The sequence below is a fragment of the Galeopterus variegatus genome, unplaced genomic scaffold, assembly GCF_000696425.1.
Source record: "Galeopterus variegatus unplaced genomic scaffold, G_variegatus-3.0.2 Scaffold295, whole genome shotgun sequence".
Lineage (NCBI taxonomy): Eukaryota > Metazoa > Chordata > Mammalia > Dermoptera > Cynocephalidae > Galeopterus > Galeopterus variegatus.
The window spans coordinates 326,078-350,036 of record NW_007726406.1 but is presented as its reverse complement, the minus strand read 5'-3'; positions in this window follow the sequence as shown (position 1 = coordinate 350,036).

Here is a 23,959-nt window from a genome sequence, read left to right as displayed (position 1 = left end):
GGAGTAGAGAGGGACTCCTGGGGAGTGGCAGAGTCCGTAACCCAGACTGGAGAGAAATAGATCATTTAGTAGGTTAAAGGTATAATTAAAGGTTAAGTATATAAATCTGCTTTGCAAATATGATGAAAATAAGGCATCTCTTAGGCTAAACAGGTATTTAAATGTAAGATTCAATGTGGATGTTCTTGCAACCTAGAGAGAATGATGGGCAGCCAGATGCCACGCAGTGCCAGCTGGAGCCACGCCATCCGATGTGGTGTCTACTAGCCACATCTGGTTCTTTAAACTTAAATTAACGACAGTTAAATAGAATTGAACACTCATTTCCTCAGGTGCATTAGCCACACTTTAAATGCTCCAAATCCACCTGTGGCCGGCTAGTGGCTACCATACTGAACACCTCCATCACTGCAGGAAGTTCTACAGGAAAGCACTGCAGCAGAGAGGATAGTCCCAAATGTAAATGTCATCGAGCCCTGAGCAGCCGTTGATTAGTGATGAAGAAAGGAGTGTGACAGAGAGAAGGCTGAGATGAAGGAGGCTGAGAGCACAGACCCTTCCGAAAAGGCAAGGACAGGCCCTCATGGTTAATGTCGGCTGTCTTCAATGCCTGGGGCCAGGGGAGCCATGCCTCCTTCAGTGGCAGCTGCAGACCAGGGACACAGGCACAAGTGCAGCCTGGCCTTCACGCCCAGAGAAGCCCGCCCAGGGACAACAGGAATCTGCCACTCATTCAAAGTCTGGCTGAGGCCGCTGCTCCCAGCTCCCAGGTGGAGCAAATATATTAAGTATGCTTGATAAAAATGTGTAGATCAATTGAAGACACATGATAATGGAAAGCTTGACTATAATCCATATTGCAATTTATATTATTTGAGTATACTGCTTTTGTGCAAGTAAGTTATATTGTAACATAATAAAACTTAATTTGAAGAAAAATAGGACATTTATAGATCTGATTTTTATTGAGCAGAAATCTCAAATCCTGAAGACACTTGGAAATTCTACCACTAAGCAGGGTCATTCCCACCTGTAAAAAGAGATGGTCTGTGTTAGGACAAGAGGGTTGTCTGCATTTTCTGATTTCTCATTTTGCTTTTCTCCTCTTACATTCCAAGAATTCCCTTTGAAGAGTTTCAACCCTGTATCAACTCATCTAAGACAAAAAGGTAATTGTTCACACTTTGCAGAGAGAGTTTAGTGATCAGATCATGGAGGACCTGCGGTTCCTGCCCTCAGGGGGAGCCTGGGGGAAGCTGAGGCAGCCTGTGAAACCAGAGGGGATGGTGTTCGGTGATCCCTTCCTGCCTGGGGTGTGCCTTGCAGAGAGAATGTCACCAAGGTGTGACCCGAGGCGAAATTCTGAAACAGGAGTCTCTGTGTCATACGCCCCCCTCCTCCTTCCTGCACCCTGTTCTGGTTCCATCTGCCTGGGTGTTTGATCTACTAGTGTGATGAAATGAGGGTGCAGTAATACTGGTGTTTCACTCTCCCCAAGTAGCACACAAGTAATAACATTTACATTTTAAACAAAAAGCTTCTGGAAACAGTGCCAGAGTTAAAGGCAGGGAGCAGGTACTCAAGTCACAGCCAGTGGGTGTTACCTGTGGGCTCGTTGGGCCAGCTCACTGGCATTTCTGATTGTATTTTCTTCTCACAACGTTGGCTGTCTTGTTTAATCCCTCATTCTCTGCAGACATCCCTAGAAATTGGTTTCCAGATGTGCCATCAAATAAAAGATTTGCCAATGAGCTCCAGGGATGTGGCTGACCTGACGTCCCATGGAGACAGTGAGGAGATATTTGGGACCATGTTGAAGGTCAGTGAGTTTTCAGCATACTATCCAGATCCTAGGGCAAGGTGGGTCTGTCTGTCTGAACTTCAGTGGGTCTGTGCACAGGCAGGCTGTGATTTTGGAAACCTAAGCTGGACAAGGTCTCAAGAAGGCAGGAGCTGTGGGGATGTGCCATGTCCATGCTGCCTCCTGGACTGACAGCCGCGCTGGGTGGAGTTTTGAAGGCAGGCAGTCTCCAGCCCTGCTGGGGTCACTGGCACACTATCAGTTGGACTTCTAGAGATAAGCTGGTCCAGAGGGGGACAGGCCCAGCCCCAGGGAAGAGCTGGTGAGAGCATGAGGAGGTGGATGGGTGTCTCCGGTTAGACAGGCTGGAGGTGAGAGAGGGCAACAGCTCGCTCATGGACTGAGACAGAGACTGGGTCACAGGGACCACACGTTGGGGATTGGGTAGGTGCCCTGTGCTCTCATCCAGGAGTGTCGGCTGCCAAGCAAATCCCAGAGCCTGCCCCTCCTCTGCAGTGGGAAAGAGCTGTTCCTACCGTGCGTCTTCCAGCATCCAGCAGTGTCTGGCACATTGCAGGCTCTCGGCCTAGGTTTACTAAATGTTGACTGAGCTCCTACTGTGCCCTGGGACAAAGGAGCAAATGATACAAAGTCCCTGTCCTCATGGGGCTCACATTCTAGTGGGAGCAAATAGATGCGTCGTTTCATAGGGAACTGTGTGCCCTGTGGGGGGGATGACAGACGGACTGAAGAATGTCTCAGCTGGGGGACTGCTTTGGGTCAGGTGGTCAGGAAAGGCCTCTGACAGGTGGTGCTATTTGAGCCAAGACATGATGGACAAGAAGGAGCCAGCCAAGGAACCACTGGCGTGGTGTGGGAGGGGGGGAAGGTTGCTCCAAGCATGGTAGACAGTGAGTGCAGAAGTCCCAGGCAGCCTCTAGATTTGTGTGCTGGGGAAACAAGACAGGGGCCAGCGTTGCTTGTGTGGTTCTGGGGGTGATCCATGGCAAGAGTGGAACTGGGAAAGGGCAGCAGAGTCCCCACCTGCTGTCTTCAAGGAGCACCATTGGCATTTGGAGTGAGACCAGCATGAATATTAGGTGACATTTAGCATCTCCAGCCCTCGCCCACTAAATGTTAGTAGCACCTCTTCTCCCAAGTCATTCTGACACCAAAAAGTTCCCCAACACGTTTCCATTCGCACACACACTGCCTAATGAGGATGACGGGAAGATGGCCCTGGTCAGGCTCTCCAGAGAGTCGGGACCAACAGGGTGTGCACGTGTGCATGGACACGTGCGTGCCTACATATGGATGAAGAGATTTATTACACGAATGGGTTACAGGAATGCAATTCCAGGGGCTGGCAAGTCCCCAGACCTGTGGTCAGCAAGCTGGAGAACCAGGACAGCTGACAGTGTAGCCTTCTCCGAAGGCTGACAGGCTGGACACCCAGACAGAGCTGATGTTTTGGTCTGAGTCCAAAGGCAGGAAAAAGCTGATGTCCTGGTCTGGAGACGATCCGGCAGAAGGAGTTCTCCCTTGCTCGGGGGAGGGCAGCCTTTTTGTTCTATCCGCGCCTTCAACTGATGGGATGAGGCCCACCCACGTGGGGGAGGCCAGTCTGCTTTGCTCAGCCTACAGAGTCAAATGTCATTCTCATCCCAAAACACCCTCACAGACTCACCCAGAATAATGCTTGACTACAAGTCTGGGCACCCCATGGCCCAGTCAAGTTGAAACCTAAAATTCAACATCATACTCATGTGGGGCCTTACTATGTGTGCTGTGGGGCTGGGCTTGCTGGGATAAGCCATGATTCCACCAGAATTTGACTGGGGAAAGTAAGAGGCGACGGTCTCTAGGCATCAAAACTTCCCCCAGCCCAGCCTTGTGATGATCAGGTTTGGGGTGGGTCATAATACAGGAGTGATAACAATAATAACTGTGCCTTAGAGCCTTCCACACATGGGAAGTGAGCCGAGTGTGTGTTGTTACTGCTATTCTATGGAGGAAAGAGCAGGCTTAGAAGGGGTGAGAGGTTTGCAGGGGTTGCACATGTAGTTGCAGTATGGTTAGGGCCAGTGGCCGCTCAGGTTCAGGTTTCCCTAGATGCTGGGGAGCCGGGGGTGGAAAGAGCAGGATGGCTGCAGAGCATACACAGAGCTGCAGTGCGTGAGGGACATCCCCGGGTGCGCTGCAGCAGGAGAAAGTCAAGGACACAGCGTGCTGCCTGCTACAGTGATGTTGCAGAGCTGTCACTTAGGTGAGGAGACGGCTGCAGCCGACAGAGCCTGCTGGGAGTGGCAGCTGGGGTCAGAAACTTAGGGCTGGCAGGAGGCAGCCAGATGGTGGGCTGAGGAACAGACATACCTGTCACCACATCAAGGGCAGGCCCCCGCAGGGGTGGTGGCCTCCGCAGCCCTCTCCTGGAGGTGTGCCGTGCAGCTGCTGCCCTAGCTTGCCTGCCTGCTTGGTCACTTGCGCTAAGCTCAGGTGTGGAGGATGCTGCTCCTGGCCCTTGCATTACTGATGGAAAAGGGACAGAAGGTCTCTGCGCATCCTTTGCCCAAGCCAGCAGTCAACCAAGGGGGCTGTGTCATTTGTGCTGGGATCTCTGTGCTTACTGCTGTGCCTGGCACACGGTGAGGGGCAGGGAGATCCCTGTGCACATTTGCTGAATAGGCAGGTGTGTGCAAAGCATGGCCTGGGCCCAGCAGGCAGGACAGTCGAGGGAACAACGGTCTCTGTCCCGGGTGCTCATAGTGTAGCACTATGAGACACTATGGGTGGGGGTGCACCCACTGACACCACTGAGCCACCTCAGGGACAGACAAGCAAGGGCCAGCTCTGGGCCCGCTTAGGATTCCCAGAAGTGGGGAGAGCAGAGCTGGCCTAGGGCTGACTCAGAAACAGAGAATTGGGCAAGAGGCAGAGTCTGGGATGCACGAGTTCACTCTGCAGAGTGCTGGGCAGCCGCATCCAGCTTCGGCCCGGGCAGGGCAGTGAGACAGAGGGCGACAGAGCTGGGCACAGGGCAGCGGGCTGTGGGAGCGTTGGCAGTCTGGTGTACCTCCCCATGAAACACGCTCACATGGAGAGTAAAAAGAAGAAAGCTTGGGAATTTGGAGAACGATGGAAATAAAGGCCCTCTGTGTCCCTGTAGACTCCTCCGAGGTGACCTGATGTGGTGGGGGCACGAGCTTTGGCGTCCAACCTGGAGCAGGGATGGGGTCCCACTCAGACCTGGGTCCCACCGTACTGAGCCCATGGGTGCCCGGTGGCCACGTACTGGCAGTGGCTCCTCCCTCTGCCTCCCAGGTGCCCAGCCTGGGGAGCTCCCTTGCTGTGTCGCCTGGCCCTCTGCTCATATGGGGCCACTTTATCTCCGTGCCATGTGCTGACACCAGCTGCTTGGGCACCTCCCTGGAGTGCCACTCTGCCACTCTGGCCAAGCTGAGGCCTTTGGCAGACAAGCTGGCCTGGCTTTCCTTTTACATGGTGCAATATGCTCAGAATTGGGTTACAACTGACCACGGCCCCTCAGGGAGGTTTTTCTTCACTGTGGGAGAAATGCTTTACTTTTAAATACTTAGAAGGACACACTTGCAGGAAATCTCAAGATTATATAATATCTGAGTTTTGATGACATTTCATTTTGTGGAAGCTCATGCTTAGAAATTGAATGCTTACCAAGCCTTTGAAGGAAACATGCAACAGAAAGGAAAAAATAAAATATATATATATATATATACACATATATATTTCCTTTATACACATATGTGTGCATGTGTGCACATGTGTATTTATATATTTATGTACACACATGTATATGCTAGGGTTCTAGATGGACTTCAACATCAAATTTCAAGTAACTTTCAGCTATGAACCAAGTCTTTCCCTTGAAGTAGCAAGTTAAGAGTCAGAAGAGAACAGATAAGATACACGGATTTTTTTCCTGAGTGAAACGTTCTTTTTACTCACCAGCTTTATTAAAGTATAACTGGCAAATGAAATTGTACACACTGAAGTTGTGTAATGTGATGCATTGATATATGGGTACATTGTGAAGCAGTCGCCACATCAAACTAATGTATCCATCACCTCATATTCTTTGGGGAGTTTTATGCACAGACCAAAAAACTGTGCATAAAGGTGTCCAGATGACTTGTCTCAGTGGACCCCAGTCACTACTCACTCTTCCTCTTATAGACAGGGAAACTGAGGCTCAGACAAAGAGAAGGCCTGCTGGGTCAGTTCAATGGAGAACTTGTCCCCAGCTCATTCTTGGGTTTTTGATTATCAGTGGTCTGTTGAGTGTATTAGTCAGAGTTCTCCAGAGAAATAGAACCAAGAGGCCATATATATCTAAAATATGTGTATGTAATGTATATACGTAAAAGATATATTGTGAGGATTTGGCTCATGTGATTGTGGAGGCTGAGAAGTCCCACAATCTGCCATCTGAAAGTTGAAAGCCCAGGAAAGTTGGTGGTACAGTCCCAGTCTGAGTCCGAAGGCCTGAGAACCAGAGGAGCTAATGGTGTGAATCCCGGTCCAAGGGCAGGAGAAGATGAGATGGGAGGTCCCGGCTCAAGCAGGCAGGAAGGAAAGGAACCAATCCTCCCTTCCTGTGTGTTCTGTTCTGTTCATATCCTCTGTGGATGGGGTGGTGCCCACCCGCACTGGGGAGGGCCACTTACTTTACGGACCCCACTGATTCAAATGCTAATCTCACCCAGAAATACCCTCACAGACACACCCAGAAATAATCTTGAATGTGGGCACCACCTGCCCCTCACAGTACCTGGGTGTGAGGTTTCAGCCCCTGCCTTGCTTCCCTGAGAGAAACCTCCGACCTTGAGTGGACTCACTGGCAGGTGACATCAGGAGGGCCATGCGCCAGGCTGGGCAGAGCAGCGAGGTAGGTAGAGGGCTGTGGTGGGGGTGCAGGAGGAGGGGTGGGGCTCAGGCATGGCTCCACACTCTGTTCCTCACCAGGGTCCCCAGGCTCACTTGCTGAGCCTTACATGCGAGGGGAGGTGCCTGTGGCTGGTGATGGCGGCTGTTCTGCAAAGCAGTGGATTAATGCAATGCAGATGCAGCACTAGCAGGGGGTGTTTACGGTCACTTCCCCTGATTCTAATGTTCAGCTTTTATTTTCTAAATAGACATGTATTTTTCCTCCCTTTCCATCATTTCTATGATAAAATTGAGACTGTTGACTTAGAGCACGTGTGAGCTCTGACATCCTCATAGATAACAGAGACATTCACTAAGAAGGGGCTTCCGAGACCTCCCCTCTGTGCTGTTGCATATCTGGCCCCATTTTAACAAATCTCAAAGTCAAGAAGGTGTGATTGTATTTTGTCCTCTATCGTAACATCAATATCATATTAGACATTTTTCAAAGGATCTAAGGCACCTTTTACTTTTTATTCTGCTTCCTTTAAAGGCAGTGTTTCTTTGTCTCTGCAGGGTAGGAAAATTAAACCAGTAGGCTGGCGTTTCCCCAACTTCTGAGCTGCGTTCAGTGCTTCAGGTTGACATAGACCTTGCGAAGTGCCCTCCTAGGATCGGAGGAGAGCTGGTTCCCAGCTCCACAAAGACACACCAGGAAGCTGCAGACCTCCCCGCGGTGACTCCATTCCCCAGCCGTTCTGTTCCTGTCACCAGCACTAACGTTTACTCACTGCTGAGTGGGAGGCATTGGCTAGGTGTGCAGCCTCCTTCCACCTTTGGGGTTGGCAAACACCCCCCTTCTATCTAGCTCCCTGCCTCCCCAGTTTCAGAAGTCCGCAAGCACAGAAAAGACAAACCTCGCCCTAGCCCTCTTTTCAGCAGCTCCACTCGTGATGCTGTGGAAAGAATCTCGGCAGCACAACCGAGCTTCAGAGAGAGCTGCCCTTGGCCTGGTCTCCTCACTGGCTTGCTCTCCTCTGCGTATTAACAGCCAGACAGAGAGGAAAGAAACTGGAGACAACCCAAAGTGCCCATTAGATGATTGTTATTATGTTGGTGCCTGTTGCAACCATGTAAGTCTGAGGTCTTCATAGAATCCAACATTTTCCAATTAGCTGTTGCTTAATTAGCGTCATGAATATTCAGAGTCCTCACACCCTTTTGCATCCCCTCTCTGCAGCCCCCACGAGGCTGCCCCGTCAGATCACATTAGTGACTCTCTGCAGGGCGGGGAGGTGGAGGCCTGTGTGCAGGAGGCCTGAGGTCCTAGCTCTTGCTGCCTCCTCCTTCTTCCAGGGGCCAGGAGGCTCAGGCATCAGATCACCCCACTGGGAAAAATGCAAGATGCACAGGTTTCCTTACCTGCCACGAAGCCTCTGAGGATGACCACCTCTGGAAAAGGCCCAGCCTGAGCACTGGAATATGGGACTCTTCAAGCATAGACTCTCAGAGCAGTTAGAGATCTGGTGGTTTCCTCCCTCCCTCCCTCCTTCCTTCCTTCAAGGGCATCTTCACTCGAGCCTCAGTCTATACAACAGATAAAAACAGCACGGTTCTAGCTCCTCTGCCACTGAGGGTGTGAAACACCAGTTTTTCCACCCCACCCCCTCCCCTCAAATCACTTCTGGGATACGTGCTGCAAATCTAAGGAACACAGTTTGTAAAACACTGATTCTAGCACTTTTTAACCTTTTTTTCCAGGAAAGAAAATGAAGGCCAGGGAGGGGAGTTCAGTTGCCCAGGATGGAAGAGGTCATTAGAACCAGAAGAGGGGGTTTAGACTCCAGCTCATAACTCCTCGTCCAGGATGCTCCAGACCACTGTCCTGGAGAGCAGCAGAAAGGCAAGCAGGGAGGATTCCCACCCAGAAGGAAGAGGAGGCCTCTCCCCAAACTGCACTAAAATCTGCTTTGCTTCCCTACCAGTTGGTAGCACCTCTCTCTACTCCTGAGTGGCGGAGGAGAGAAGAGGAAAACGTCCATTCCTCTCCCTCAAAACCCCTTCCCCGGCCACTTCTTACCCCACTAAGGGTTGCAATGTTGCACTGGCTGTAATTTGTGCTTTGCTTGGATGTAATTTCCTAGTGGTGCCTGCAGCTTCCTAATGCAGGCTGTCAAAATGATGTAGAATGTGCCCTGCCAGCCGCCCGGCTGACTTTATTCAGATACATCTAATGTGACACTTTTGTCAAAGCTGGTTTTAAAGTGCTGTTTTGACTGGGTGTGAATGCAGCCCTCCTAATCAGCCAGGGCTGCATCTGGCCCCCCACTCCAGGAGCGAGATGATGATAATTTCCCAGTGGGTAAATGTTTCTGGCCTTGTTCTCCCCTGTCTGGGGAGACCTGGCCCCCTGCTGAGCCAGGCAGTAGGCAGTGCGCTGCGTCCCCTGCCACCCTCCCTCTGCTGGCTGGGATGACAGCTCCGGGGACCGTCAGGCCCTTAGGCTCAGGAGCAGAGCAGAGAAGAGCGAGCTGTAAGCAGAGGGGGCACGTGCGCCAGGGACTTGGGAGTGTGCGCTAATGAGGGTGGCTTGCAGGACCTCAGAGGAGTCAAGATCTCAGGCAGGACTGAGGTAATGGGTTAGTGAATCACAGACTCTTCTTGCTGAGGCCCAGGTTTGGGCAGAGGGTCCTTCTGATAGCAGCGCTGGGTGGGAAGTGCAAGAATCCCAGATGATTACCAGGCGTGGGCAAGGTACCTGCTTGTGGAGTTCCAGTTTGCCCATCTGACAATGAGCATATTGACCCTTGTAGGGTGACTGTGAGGATGAGAGATGACACCATAGATGGAAATGCCCGGCACGTGAGCTGAAGCTTGGACAGCAGCTGCCCCTCCCTTCCCGTCATGCTGTGGCTGAGGGGCAGGCCGGTGGGGCAGAAGGCAGGCACACACGGCAATGTCCCCTGGCGTGGACCGCGCAGTCTCTGTCAGCTGCCCCTTCCCTCACACTCAGTGGACTGTGCCCTCACCCCCTCCCCTGTTAGAATTTTAAGTTCCGTGTGGGTGGGAGGTGGGAATGTATTATTTCCTGTATATTCTAAGGACCTCACTTATTCCTGCAGAATCCTCAGTGCCTGCGTTAGTATGAGAAAGTTCTCATACTTGGTGTTTAACCAAGATTTTTAATTCCTGCAATTCAAACCAATTTCTCTATGCCTGGGATTTTGCCTTCTGAGGGGAGCAGAGGATGAACGAGTAGATGGCTACCTGTCGAGCACCTGTTACATGGCAGGCCCTGCAGGTGTCCTGCCTGTGTCACGTCCTTCCACTGAGGTGCAGGAGATGGGCTAGAGCCCACGTCCTCTACCACCAAGGGCCAGGTTTGTCCAGTACGCCACTGCTAATGACCAAGGCCCTGCGCGTCACGAGCCGCCACAGCTCTGGCACTGAAACATTAGCAGCTGACGTTCTGTCCCTGGTCCTGAGAGGTGTGGGGCAGGTGGTCTCTGGGTGGTCTGCAGGCCCTGTCTGCTCAGGGGCTCCCAGGGCTGAAGGCTCTCCTTGCCTGGCTTTGGGCTTCCCACTGCATTTGCCTCTCAAGATGTCACCTCCTTTCTCCATGTCACTGGTTTTTAATATTTATTTCTAACTTGCATGTGATTAAGAAGAACCAGCGCTGTCTCTATCAGCTGCAGACGGGCCTGATTGGGGTGATGGGATTCTGCTCTTTCTGTCCCCTTCAGGGGTCCTCCCTGCTCATGGTCAGCTGAATGGCTCGGACACAGCCGACTTTCTCTGTTGCTCCCAGAACCTGCTGATGGAGCCGCAAGAGATTCCTCGATTCTGTCTGAATGTCCCGTTCCCCCCACCTCCCCTTTCCTTCACACCTCTGGGGATGTCTGTGTGCTGAAGGTACTTTATCTGTCTTCATAAAACAGAGTTAACAATAAAAATCAACAATCCCCAGATTACCATGGGAAGATTAATTCCCCTTTTGTAAATGCTAATGAGATTTGGAACCCTGGCCAGTGGTCGGGAGTGGATTAACGCCCTCTGCCTGTTCTAGCACAAGGGCTTTTGAGCAATCTCCCGAGAGGTGCAGGGGTCCCTCTGCCCTCAGCCTCTTGAGCCTGTGCCCAGGACTCAGGCTACATCTGACTCCGGGTCTTGCCCCTGGACTCCTCGGCTCAGGGCCCCGACGGCGGTGTCTGACCAGAATGCCAGTTTCTTGGGAGCAGAATAAAGTCTCTTGGTCAGAGTCTTGGAGTCTTTGGCTTGTGAGGTTGTTTTGAAGGCTGGGTATAGTTGTAGGGCTCAGGGAAGCCCACCAGAGACTCCCCACCGTGGGCGCTTTGCTTGAGTCTCTTCAGGAGCCTGTTCAGGCTTGGCCCTGAGAGGGAGTGAGAGACAGCATCCTGGGGGCTCTGAGACGTCGCAGCCAGGGGTCCTGGGGGAGGCACTGTGGTGTGGAGCGCCTGTCTGGAAGGAGCTCATTCATCTCCAGACCCCACCGCATTTTGTTGACTGAGCTCCAGTAACATCTGCTAGGCCTTTCCCTTCCAGGGGCTCCTCTGCTGGTGGGCTGCGCCCTTCCCTGGGGCACTGCGAGGCTCCCTGGCTCCCTCCTTCCTCCTCACGTCTCTGCTTGAGCATCTGCTTCTCGACAAGGACTACCCTGAGCCCCCGACAATCCCACTCAGATGGCAGTGCCAAGGTGCAGCAGATACCCAGCAAGTACTTGTGTAATGAAGGAATGCATGTCCCCGTCCTCCTTCCTTGGCCCACTCTGTGAGAAAGGTTCTAAAACGTATGCAGTGGACCCAAAGGGCAGGGGGTGACCAAAGGCCCATCTATGCCATGGGACACCTCTTGATGGAAGAAAACGAGCTTCAATACAGGCAGCAGCAGGGGCGCAACGCAGAGATCACGCTGACGACAGGAGCCAGTCTCCAAAGGCTGCACGCCATGTGGTCGCACCTACTTGCTGTACTGGAGAAGACAAAATTACAGTGCTGGAAAAGAAATCACTAGGTTCCAAGGGTTATGGACTGGGTGAAGGAGAACAGAGGGGTAGGTTGAGGGAGTTTTGGGGCAATGGAGCTGTTATGTATCCTCACTATGGTGGTGGCTACGCAACTCTACACATGCGTAAAAATTTACAGAACCATAGACCAAAGGAAAAAGGAGTCAATTTTTCTGTAAAATAATTTTAGAATAAATAAAGGTGTCTTTTGAAAAGGAAGGGATGGAGTTTATCCAGAAGCACAAGTTCCAGGAGAATGTCAAGGTGCAGTGTTTGCTGCGTGAGGCAGAGCTCTCTACCCGGGGCTGCTTCGTCCCACCCGCCTCAGTGAGAAGGTGCCAGGCCCCGTGTTCATGAATGGGAGCTGAGGACAGACAGGTTTCCCTCTTCATGGACACGTGGCAGACATAATGCATGGGTGTCTGTGTGCAATTTTGAAAGGACAGCAGGTTTTTAATATGGAGCAATACCACTTTGGCAGACCATTTACTGCGATAAGAAGGAAATACACCCTGAATAGAATTTTCTTTGCAAATCCCCTTTCCTGGCCTCAGACCCAGTTATGGATTTCCTGCTTGTTAATGGATTTCAGTTCGTTCACTGTCCTCCTCTCGCCTGCCCTGCAGCTGTGCGGTGCCCTCTGCCCCTGACAGCGCTCATGCCACTCACCCCTGGGTCCCCTGCATTCCATGCGCCTCCAGGGGGCCCAGGAGCCAGCAGCAGATCCCCCGACTAGAGAGGTTCCCACAGAGGGGCCGAGCATTCTGCCAGCAGTGAGTCCCTACTGAGGATGAAGTGTCCTCTTAGGACACACAGCCATCCTGAGCAGGGACACTTTCCCTCGTCTACCACTGCACATGTATTCTCCCGCTCATTCAGTCCACAAATGTGATGGAGTGTCTTCTATGTGTTGGTCACTGTGCTAGGGCTGAGCTGGGCAGGACTGGTCCCTGCCTTCGTGGGACTTACGTGGGACTGCCGTCAGCTCCTTCTGCTCCAAACCTGCTTCCTTCACCAACCATGTCACAAAGCTGGGGGCAATTGGTTCCTGAGTGGGATCCCTGTCTCTGCATCCACCCAGTCCTTGGTATTCCTCCTGAAACTGTGCTCAGATCTGTCCTTTCTTCCCCGTCCTTGCTGTCCCCAACTCAACACCTCTGCCTGGACCAGGGCCCTCTTCATCGTTACCCTCTGACCCGCCCTTCACCATGCACCCCGCTGATGCCTGGGTCATTACTCTCAAAATGCTCGAGAGCACACGTCATGCTTAAGAACATTTAAGTTTAAAAACTGCCTACAGGATGAGGTTCAAGCTCTTTAACAGAGCCATTCATGATGAAAGCACAAGCCCGTTCGTAGGCCCATTAAAGTTCCCTCCCCTCACCACAGCCTGCGCGCTGCTGGCCAGTACCGCGACCACCCCCAGAACAAGCTCGTGTCCTGCACGCGGCCTGCCCTGGCACCAGCTGCTCTCTGCACCATCCCCATTCACTCCTCAAGGGTCACATGTCACTTTTGCTGAGAAATCTCACACAACCCCCCAGGCAGAATTAATCTTTTTCCTCCTCTGTGCCCTTGTTAGACTTTATTCATACCAATGGCACACTGGTGACCATGCCCTAACCTTGCATAGCCCTCAGAGCACAGGGCTGCATTGTTTTTCTCTTGGCATTTCCAGCACCTGGCTGGGTACCTAGCACAGAGGAGAAAATTTAATGCATACAGGTTTGATGAATTGAACTGATTTCAATTTCCCAGATACCATCTTCTCCAGGGGCTGTGTGTGTGTGTGTGTGTGTGAGCGAGAGTGTGTGTTGGAGCTGGAGTGTAGGAAGGTGAGGGAGGGAATGGTCAGGGGCAGCCATGAGGTCTCTTTCTCACAATTTGGCCTTCAGTAGCCCCGCCCCTCCCCCAGGTCTCTGGTTTAAGCTCGTGTTCTCAGGGAAGGTGCTGGGTGTCAGCTCACCTCTTCCCCTCCAGCTCTCCTACTTCAAGTTCATAACAGTGGGGAGGCCGATGCCGCTTACTGACTCCCCCCCCCCGGGTGGGGAGTGGTCTCCACAGCCTCAGTTCTCCCTGGGGTTGGCTTCCAGGGTGCTTCTCCTCAGCTCCCAGCCCAGGGAAGATTGGATGACTTGGAGAGGCACCTCCTTGCCTTTCCCACCCCCCAAACCACTCTGATTTTCAAATCCATGTTGGATTTCTTGGGAAACAGGAAGCCTTATAGTTTGGACAAGAGTTTCTTCAGTTTTTGTCAAGAAATTTGTGAATTCTCCTGAATCAGAAAGTTCTAGAAATGAGAGATTTCCTGCTTCTCCTCCTCTCCTTCTCCCTTTCCTCACCTCCCAACTCTGAAGGTCCCAGCCAGCAGTGGAGTATGACGGCAGCTGCTGTTTCTGTGGCTGTTTGATTTTTTGAGAAATTAATTTTTGGTCTTTTTGTATTGTTCCCACCCCACCCTTTCTAAGAAAGCGGCCTGGTCTTCTATGGTCTCTTGCTTGTGCAAATTAGACTTGCATTGCCAGAAGAGAAGTTGCTCTCAGACAAGCTTCCTTCCGGGCTTTTGTTTGCTGAAATCCTGGGCTCCTGGGTGGGGAGAGATGGGAGGAGAGCCTCTGAGGGGGCTCCCATGGTGGGGAGTGGGGTGAAGGTCCTGAGGCCTGGGAGTAGGCGCCTGCTTGTCCCCTCTGAAAGAAGGGCCCTTGTGCTTGCTGTTTGCTCAACCTTTTCCTCAGACCCTTCTGCCACCTGCTTCTCCGGTTCATTCAGGTGTCTGCTCAGGTGCTGTCCTCTCACGGAGCTCTTCCCTGACCAGCCTATCCAAACAGCGACCTTCGTCACTCTCCTTCACTTCGTGTGACTTATGCTGTTCCTTAGCATGAGAGCCTGACGTATTGTATGTGTGTTCAATTATTTGTTTTTTATTGATCTCCCACGCCTAGAATGTAAAAGCTGTCGTAGACCACAGATTCTTGCCTATTTTGGCTCACTGCTGTTTCCCGGGTGCCTAGATCAGTTCGTGGCATCTATGATGGTTAATTTTGTGTCAGCTTGGTGAGGCTTTGGTACCCAGATATTCGGTCAAACACTAATCTGGATATTGCTGTGAAGGTATTTTTTAGAAGAGATTAACATTTAAATCAGTGGACTTTGAGTAAAGCAGATGACCCTCCATAGTGTGGGTGGGCCTCATACAATCAGGCAAGGCCTTAAGATCAAAGACTCACCTCCCCGAAGGAGAAGTTCTGCCAGCAAGTCTTGGGATTTGAGCTGCACTATCAGCTGCACTATCAATCTCCAGCCTGCTGGCCCACTCTGCAGATTTGGACCTGCCAGCTCCAATCTCATGAGCCAATTCCTTAAAATAAATCTCTATACACACACGTGCACTATTTGTTCTGTCTATCTGGAGAACCCTGACTAATACGGTTCCCAATAAATATTTGTTGAATGAATGAATGAAGTGTGAGACCTCAGAAGGGAATGGTTTTCTTGCATTTCTAAGAGGCTACATTCCAGACACTGGGACTCCCAAGAAAGTCTTTATAGCTGTCGTGTAACCTGGCTTCAAGGCATCATGGTGTGTGGCCTTTGAAGGTATCACGAGGACTACACAGACTGGTAGAGTAGCGGCTCTTTCTCCATGTGGGGTTCTTTTTCAGATTCTTGAGTGAGGTTGAGGTCTTGGATGACAATAATGACTTGGAGTCAATTTATCTTGATTTAAAGAAAATGAAGTACTTGCATTATGACATTTCTTGAATACCCAAGTTCAGGGTTAAGTTTTAACTTTTCAAGTTTTGAATGTTGATTGTCCTGGCCATGTCCTCTCTCTCACCAATGGTCATAATGTTTGACTTATAGTCCCTCTGTTAAAAGCTTCAATCATTCATTTATCAAACATATCTTGAGTACCTGCTGAGTTCTAGGAGCTGTTATTGCTAGGGGTATGTATTAGTTATCTCTGTTACATGACATATTATCCCAAAACTTAGTGTTCTAAAACGGCCATACCCATTTCTTACCTCTGATTGTATCTATGGGTCGGGAGTTTGGGAGCAGCTTGGCTAGGTGATCACAGCCTGGGGACTGTCATGGGACTGTAATCAGATGTCAGCCTGGGCTGCAGCCATCTGAGGACCTGACTGGGGCTGAAGGATCTGCTTCAAGTGCCACACCCACACGGCTGCGAAGCTGGCACCGGCTCTCAGCAGGAGTCCCCAGTTCTTCCCCGTGTGTACTCCTCCCCAGGGCTGCTCGTGTCTCATGGCCTGGCAGTGACTTCCCCACAAGTGAGTAGTCCAGGAGAACAAACAGAAGCCACATGCCATTATGACCCAGCCATGGAAGTTACACAGCATCACTTCCACAGTGTGCTATTGGAAACACCTGTCATCCCTAAGGAAGGGGACTGTATTAAAGCATGTGGCCACCAGGAGGCTGCGAGCATGGAGGGCTGGGGTGCGGACGGACTGCCGACCTCAGGGCACAGAGATAAGTGAGGTGAGCAAATCCCGGCAGTGCTCATGTCTTGCAAGTAAATCAGTATGGCTTGGGCTCGGCATGTGCCTGCAACATCTCCAGTTGTCCAGCCCAGGAAGCCCCCTTATCCCCAGTGTCACAACCACCACCAGCCTCCTTCCTCTCGTTGAGGAACTACCACTAACAACTGTTAAGCAAGGACATTCTATCCCACGTCTGGGCATATTCTATGCCTTGGTCATATTGTGGGTGAGCATGTGCAAATGATCCTTACGGCATAGAAGGACCCCTGAAAAAATGTTCAGGCCTGCAAGGACAAAGTGTGAGTCACAGATGAGGGGTGTGACCCCTGCAAGAGGCACAGGCACACTCAGTGTGTCCTCCCTGCTGGCTCCATCGGCCTGTCTCCGTGGTATGTCTCCGTGGTTCTTTGGCGCCTCATCGGTTGTACTGCACCCTTTCCTAGCGGACTTTACTTTCCTTGAGGTCAGGAAGAAGTCTTCTCTCTGGGTTCTCTTTCTCTCATAAGTCAGTGCACTAGGAGGGATGCAGACCACCCCTTAAATGACTGGCTTGAATAGTCTTCACTGGACGATTGAGGACCAAGATGCTTCACTGCTGTATCCCTAACCCCTGACACGGAACGAGGTTCTGTGAGGTAGGAGCCTTGTCTGTCCTGTTCACTTTCCCTAAGACAGTACTTGCCGAGTAAAGGCTTATGGATATCAAGTGAATGAATGAAGCCAAGCACAGAGCAGTGCTCACTCAGCCCTCCAGTGAGCGGACAAGTCCCAGACAACTGTAGCTCCAGCCTCCTTCTCTGCTTCCAGATCCCAGCAAACCATCACGACATCCTTTCATCTCTTCTGGACCTCATTTTGCCTCCTAGACTGCTGTCATCTGAGGGGGACAGACAGGGGCTAATGGGTAGCAAAGATCTGTGGGCTCCAAACCCTGGCTTTGGATATTGTTATCTTGGAACATGGATGAAAGAAAATGACCCTCCCGTGACTTTATCCTATAAGAGTGCTGAGCCTGGGCCTGACCCCTGAGGGTGCGATGGGTGTGCCCATGGAGGGAGAGCAGGTGGGGGCCTGGGCATCTAGGTGGGATCCCCTACAGACTGAGGAGAGAAGCAGGGAGAATGTGCGTCATTAGCTATGATTAATACATAATAATGTAGTAATTGTCAGGCAGAGCAATGTTTCCAACATTAGGCTGGAGATAATACCCACAGGAAACACCATGTGAAGCCTCCCACAGCATCAGCAATTTGGCCTCTCAAACTGTTGGCTCAGGTGAGAGTAAGAGGGCCCTGAAGACCTGGAAACACAGTCAGATTCCTACCCCATCCCTGTGGGGAAGTGCTGAGCAGCCGGGGATGCAGTGAGGCTGGAACATTGGCTCCCAGGGGAAGGCTTGGAGTTCCCTGCCCCTCATTCCCAGCCTCATTTCATGCACAAGTGGGAAGAATATGGATCTCCATGGGCCAAGGGCAAGGGTGGGTTGGGGCGAAGGTGGTGCAGGCATGGTTTTTCCCCTGAGGATTCTGTGGCCCAGGACTTTCTCTCCTTCCTACTGGTGACCTGCCCTGAACTATGGCTTCCCGGTTGGGGCCCTAGACTCTGGCCTGGAGAAGAAATGCTTTTGCTTTTGTATTGTGCCTTTTTGGGGGTCCCCTCCCCTCTCTGGTCTTGCATGTAGACCTGGAGAGAAGAAGGACACTCGCCTTAGTCCTGGCCAGAGGAGACCTCTATGTTTAACCTGAGCATCAGGGAACGTGTGGGGTTTTCAGCACAACTGTCAAGGGCATGCCTGGCCTGGCAGTGTCTTACCCACCTCTGCAGGAACACCGGCAAGTGTCATCTTCCATGCTGATATGACCTATGCATGGCAACAGGAGAACACCCGACGTTCCAGGATATGTAGGTCTTGAAGTAGGGGGATGGGTGGCTTGACCTCTGCAAGACCCCAGAATTCACCAAGTCTTCTGCACTTCCAGTTTTTAGAAATGGCTCAAGTGAGAAGGAGCCGTATTTCTGAGCTGTTTTGGATTGGACCCAATGGTGTGTCTGCCATGGGAGGAGCAGTACCCCAAAGGCAGGTGGGGAGATACTTCCTGGAGGACATGAGGGACAGAAAAGGTAGTAAGGGCAGATTTTAGCTTGAGAGGCTGTCAAGGGCTGACCAGCTGATTCAGGCAGACCGTATGCTCGGGTCTGCTCTGACGTTGACACCCCTCCTGCCCACACCTGTCACCCACGTTTCCCTTCATTCCCTGGTGCCGAGTCCCACCTTCCTGGCCGGATCATCGTATTTAGCAGTTTCTCACCATGTGCGGAACGCTCCTGGCTCTGTTGTCAGATGTGACTCTCCCGCCACTGCTCCAGCTCAGTGCTCACCATGTAAATAAGAGTCAATTTGGTTGTCACTTATACAGCAAACCAAGGTACTACACGATGCCAACTTAGTGAGCAGGGAGCCACCAGTGTCTTGTCTTCTTGGGACAGGAGTGGGACACCCACCAGAGAACTGGGGCTGGTGGCGCTGGGTGCAGATCTCCCTGCTGTGGCATCCAGCATCTCCAGACAGGGACAGGTTCTCTGGGACCTATTGTCATCACTTTCTGTTTTTGGCCAGGGGAGATATCCTCTTGGGCCAATTCTGCTCTGCGGAAAATCACCACCTCCTCCCTTTGGGTGGGAAAGGCAAGGAAGGGAGGAGAAGGAAGGGGAGTGAGGCTGAAGCAGGTTAGGAGAGGCTTCTGCAGAACTCCCCAGCGCACCTGTTTTCCTGGTCTGGTGACTCTGGCCTCTGAGAAGTCTGTTGCATGGGTGTGGGACTCAGGATTTCCGGCTTGCAGGTGAAGGAAAAACCACAGAAGCAAGATTGGAGAGCCTCCTCAAGGCAGTCAGCACATGGCTCCGATGCCAGTCCCCTGGGCAGGGAATCTGGGGCATCAGGTCACTGTGGCACTGTCCCTCCTTGCCAAAGTGCAAGGCATCCAGGTCACCCTGCAGGCTTCTGCACTGTGTCTCTTCTGTCTGGGCAAGGCCAGCTTCAACCAGTTCTGCCCTTTCTCTTTCCTTTACGGGGCTGCCATTGCACCCCTGACAAAGCTTTTCCTGCCCACCCCAGCATCCAGTGGAACAGCACTACCTTAAGGCTGGCCAGGGGGAAGACCTCTCTAAGGGCTGTACAGAAGAGGGGGTGCCAGACACTTGTTGTCTCCTGGGGAGATGCTAAGAAGATCTGGAAGCCTCCCAGGCAGAGTGGCGTGTGTTTTTCCAGAGCTCAACCTCAGATGTCTTCCTTCTGTTGTGTCCCTTTGTGCCCATGGGTGGTGCCAGGTCCCACCACACAGTTCATGGAACGCACAGCCACCTAAACAACTGCTCTGTTTGTGGCATATAATAAAAGACACACTCATGTTGCTTAATTAATAAGCTCATTATTAATTCCCAAACATCTGCAAGCATAAACAATTCTTTGTTAGGACTATGTGCCGCCTTGGTGGGAATCTATTTGGCCCCACCTCTGGCTCAGCTAATGGGGGAGAAAGGCCACTGGATTAAGAACCACTATCCTTCCCTGGACCCTATTCTGTCCAGTTCTTATTCTCTAGGAATCCTGTAGTGCATTTGCTATTTAATACTTCTTGCTCCTCCCAAGTGCCTTTATTGGGCTGCTATACCCCTCCAACCTTTCTGTGCAGATGGTGGGGTGGCAGGAATAACCAACCACATGGACCAGAGCACCCACCAGGGAGATCCCCCACAGCTGCCTTCCCTCCAGCAGCTGGACTCTACTGCTTTGGCCTGTAAGGGATGGCTGAATAGCAAGAAACCCCCCTTAGTCCAAGCAGTTATAGCTAGTGGGGTGAGGAGTCCTGGGGGTACAGTTGATGGTCCTCAAGCCCTCAAGGAGGGTTTAGAAAAGTTCAGTGTGAGTGAGTTGGGGGAATAGATTCCACAGAGAAGGTTCAAACTACACATGGAGATCCTGAGGACAGAGACGTCCACTTTACCTGCCAGGTTCAGATTCTGATGCTGAGCCAAGGCTTGGGGTCCCTGTGGGCAGGCAGAGCACTGAAAATGTCCTCCCTGGAACTCAGCCACCTGTCATCAGAGCTGTAATGTTAGCAACTCAGTTTATTGTGGGGGAAGCTGGAGCCTATGAGACCCAATAACTTCCCTGCTGTCACATAGGAAAATTAGTAGAAAAAATTAGACACAAAGCCCAAACTGGACTTCTTCCATAGATTGAAAGACACCTCTGGCTTTTTCATGATCCTCCTTTTGTGTACACGAGGTCACAGTCACCTGCATATCCTTCTGACGTTCAGGTTACCCCCAGGGTCTCACTCCTCAGCTTCTGCAGAATCTCATATCGAGGACTGTGAGTAGAAATGGAAAACAGCAGTCCTCCCTCCGAGCAGCTTCAGTAAAATGACCAACCACTTATCATTAAAGTGACTTTCTTCTACTTTATGCCAATTGGTGGACACCACGTGGGGGGGGATTTGGACCCTATTTTGGGAACATTTTGGAGCTGTTCGGCCAAAGAACTGGCTGCTTGACGAGAGTTCTCCGTTCCCCCTGGTGTCCCATGAACATGCTCACTGTGATGGACAGTCATTTGTTGAGAATGTCAATAAGGACATTTAGGCATGGAGAGAATAGGGGCACAGGGTGACCTCATGATCTCCGAGGGCTTCTCTACCTCTGATGGTCTGTGTTTCTGTGGCTTGACCTTGAGATGGACTGACATGAGGCCAGTGGCCTGGGTGTTTGTGAGGACAGAAGACAAGCTTGACCACATGGTGGGGGTGGGGGCAGTGTGGTCGGAGGCCTGGTGCATCTCTTGGGCAATATTGAGTCAGTGGTCCCATCTGCCTTCTCTCTCCCCTACACTTGTGTGCCCATATCTGTGCTGCACGGGAGTGGGCTGGTGGCTGTCACTCTGTGTTGGCATCTCTGAGTCTTGGCACCTCGTTTCCAATTGTTTGGGGCCCCAGGTGCAGATGTACCTCAAGCTCCTCTGAGGACAGAGGTGTAGAGAGAGCCCAGCTGAGTTATAATGGGTTCTGTCAGGTAGAGAAGTGCTGGGTATTTTTCCAGCACCCCAGAAGAATTCAGCAGGCAGGGCACGTCCCAGAGGAGGGATAGCCAGAGTCCTACACCGCTGGTAGATGAGCATGCCAGGCTCGTCACACCCATGACTGACAGGTGGTTGTTCTCTGGGTGTGCAGCTAGAAGGGGCTGGTGACATGCTAGAATTCTGCTCATCACTTGGCCAGAGCATGCTTCTTCTAGCCAATGGGGTGTGTTGTGTCACTATGTATGGGTAGGAGGTTGTGCTTTTTGTGTGCACGTGTGTAGACATACATGAGAGAACCATGTGTGCGTATCAAACTATTTGTGGGTCTACATGTGAATACTTATGTGTGGCCCTGTGCATTTTGTGCATGTCCTCATCCATATGCTTCTTGGGCAAGGGAATGAGTGCATTGTGTGTGTGTGCGCACGCACGCACGTGTGCATGTGCACGTGTGTGCACCCACGTGTGTGCATGCCCATCAGAGTTTGGGTGGGCAGGTCTCTCTGCTGGGCTTTGCCATGGGCCATTGGTTTCTTGGAGGGTGAGTTTGGATTTGTCCTCCCTGTTTCAGGGTCAATGGCATTGATCCAGGAGGAGTAAAGAATTGATTGTAATTTGGTTGGAGGGCCTGGCACCAAAGCGGGTAAAGAGTAATTAGAGGGGGAGGAGCTGGTGCAGAGGGCTGGGCCCACTGCCCTGAGTAGGGGCTGGTAGCCTAGGGGCAGATTAGGGTGTGGGTGGAGGGAGACTCTCCCAGCAGACCCAGGGAATCCTCCCAGCCTCCTTTCCTCTAGGCTTAGGATAGGCTCTGGGAAGGGCCCGCAGGGAGAGGCAGGATGGAGGCCAAGCTTCCTGGTTTTCTGCCCTGCTGGTATGCAGTGTGGAAACAGGATCTCCTGACAGAGACCATGTTTCCACTCCCACGCATCTCTTAGATAACAATAAGAACACATGCCATTTATTCTAGCCTTCTAGCCTTTCACCAATTTCCACCTTTCTTTCCTCGTTTGAACTTTACGTCGTAATTGTGAGGTGAGGGAACAAGGTCATGCCCTGTTGTACAGCCACCATGGAAATGAGGCACACGTGCAGTGGGACTTGCCAGAGTTCCCACAGTGAGTTAGTGGCAGTGTGGGTTCCCAGTCCACACCTGACTCTGGGCTGCAGCAGGGCCTCTCCTGGGACAGGGACTGGCAGATAAGTCAGGGAGCCTGTGCGGGTCTGAGGACTTCACTCCTCTGGGGTGAAGGACGATGGCAAAAGAAGCAGCCTGATGGCTTTGGGGATGGTTCCTGTGACTTTAAGGGCAGTGTTCGCAAGCTGCAGTGCACCCAGGCCACCAGGAGGCTCTGCAGAGGGCAGGTCCTCAGGCCCGCCCCGAGGTTCTGATTCGGTAAGTCTGGGGTAGATCTGAGGTGAGGCCCAGAATCCAAGAGTTTATCAAGTGCTCCAGGTGCTTCTAAAGCACATGGCCCACGAGCTGCGTTCGAGAACCAGAGAACCATCTCTTCTTGGGTGGAAGGAGAAGAGAGGGGCCATCAGGAGGCGGTAGTCCCAGCTCAGGACAAGGGATCGCTCAGAGGGAAGCACGCACGTGGGGCATCCTGTGTGCCTGTGGCAGGTCAGAAGAGAAGGCAAGCTTCTGGAGAGAGTGGGGATCCCTCAGCCTTGAGTGGAGAGGCAGGGTGGAGTGTCAGTTCTTCAACACCTAGGCTGTTCCGTGGGCACCAGGACTCCATCACCGTGTTTCCAGCCTCCCCGACAACAGCAGAGGCTCCATGATGCTCTTGCTCCTTGGGATTTAGAGAAGAAGCGATTGCACTCCTCCTAGGCAGCAGGGATCCAGGTTATGCTGGAGGGCACATGACAGGAGGTGAAAAAAGAGCAAGCAGGGAATAGAGAGCTGGGCACCCTCTCTGCACCGCTCATGGTGACGGATTCACAGCCACTGCCACTAAACACCTGAGATCATTCTGCCAGTTTGAGGAGCACAAGAAAAGAACACTGTCCTAAGGGATTCATCAGCAAGGAGGGGAAGGAAGGGGGACTCTCCTGGGGAAGGGGAAGACTGCCCAGGATTCTGGAAAGAAAAGGAGGATTGGAAAAGTAGGAGGTGAGGGGGATGTGAGGGGTTTGAAAGACCCCCCATCCTGGTCAGTGACTATTCTGTCCTGTGTGGCAGCCAATCAAGGACAAGATGCATGGGACTCCAAAGAGATGGGGTTTGTGCTCATGTATGTGAAACAAATGTTTTCTGAAATCAGGGAATCTTCTACAGAAAGCATTAGGTCGTATCAGATGAGTCAGTTGGGAACCAAGCAGAGTGTCCAGAAGTTTCCTTTGCTAAAGTAATTTGCAAACAAATTCTCTCTTCTCTGTGTCCCCTTTAAAACAGCAGAGGTGCCTTCTCTAATCCATAGAGGCCTTTTGGCTTGACTGTGCTTCTGAGACCTGTCCTAGGACGACTGTGGGCTGTAACACCAGTTCTCCTGTCATAGTGATTTGCAGACATGTCACAGAGCAGGTGACGTGTTCTCCACTGGGGAATGTGACTGAGGGGTGGTGAAGGGAGGTGCAGAGCAGAAAAAGACTGGTGAGACAATGGCTATAATTAAGAGGAGGACTTCAGAGTGACTTGAAAGCTAGCTTCT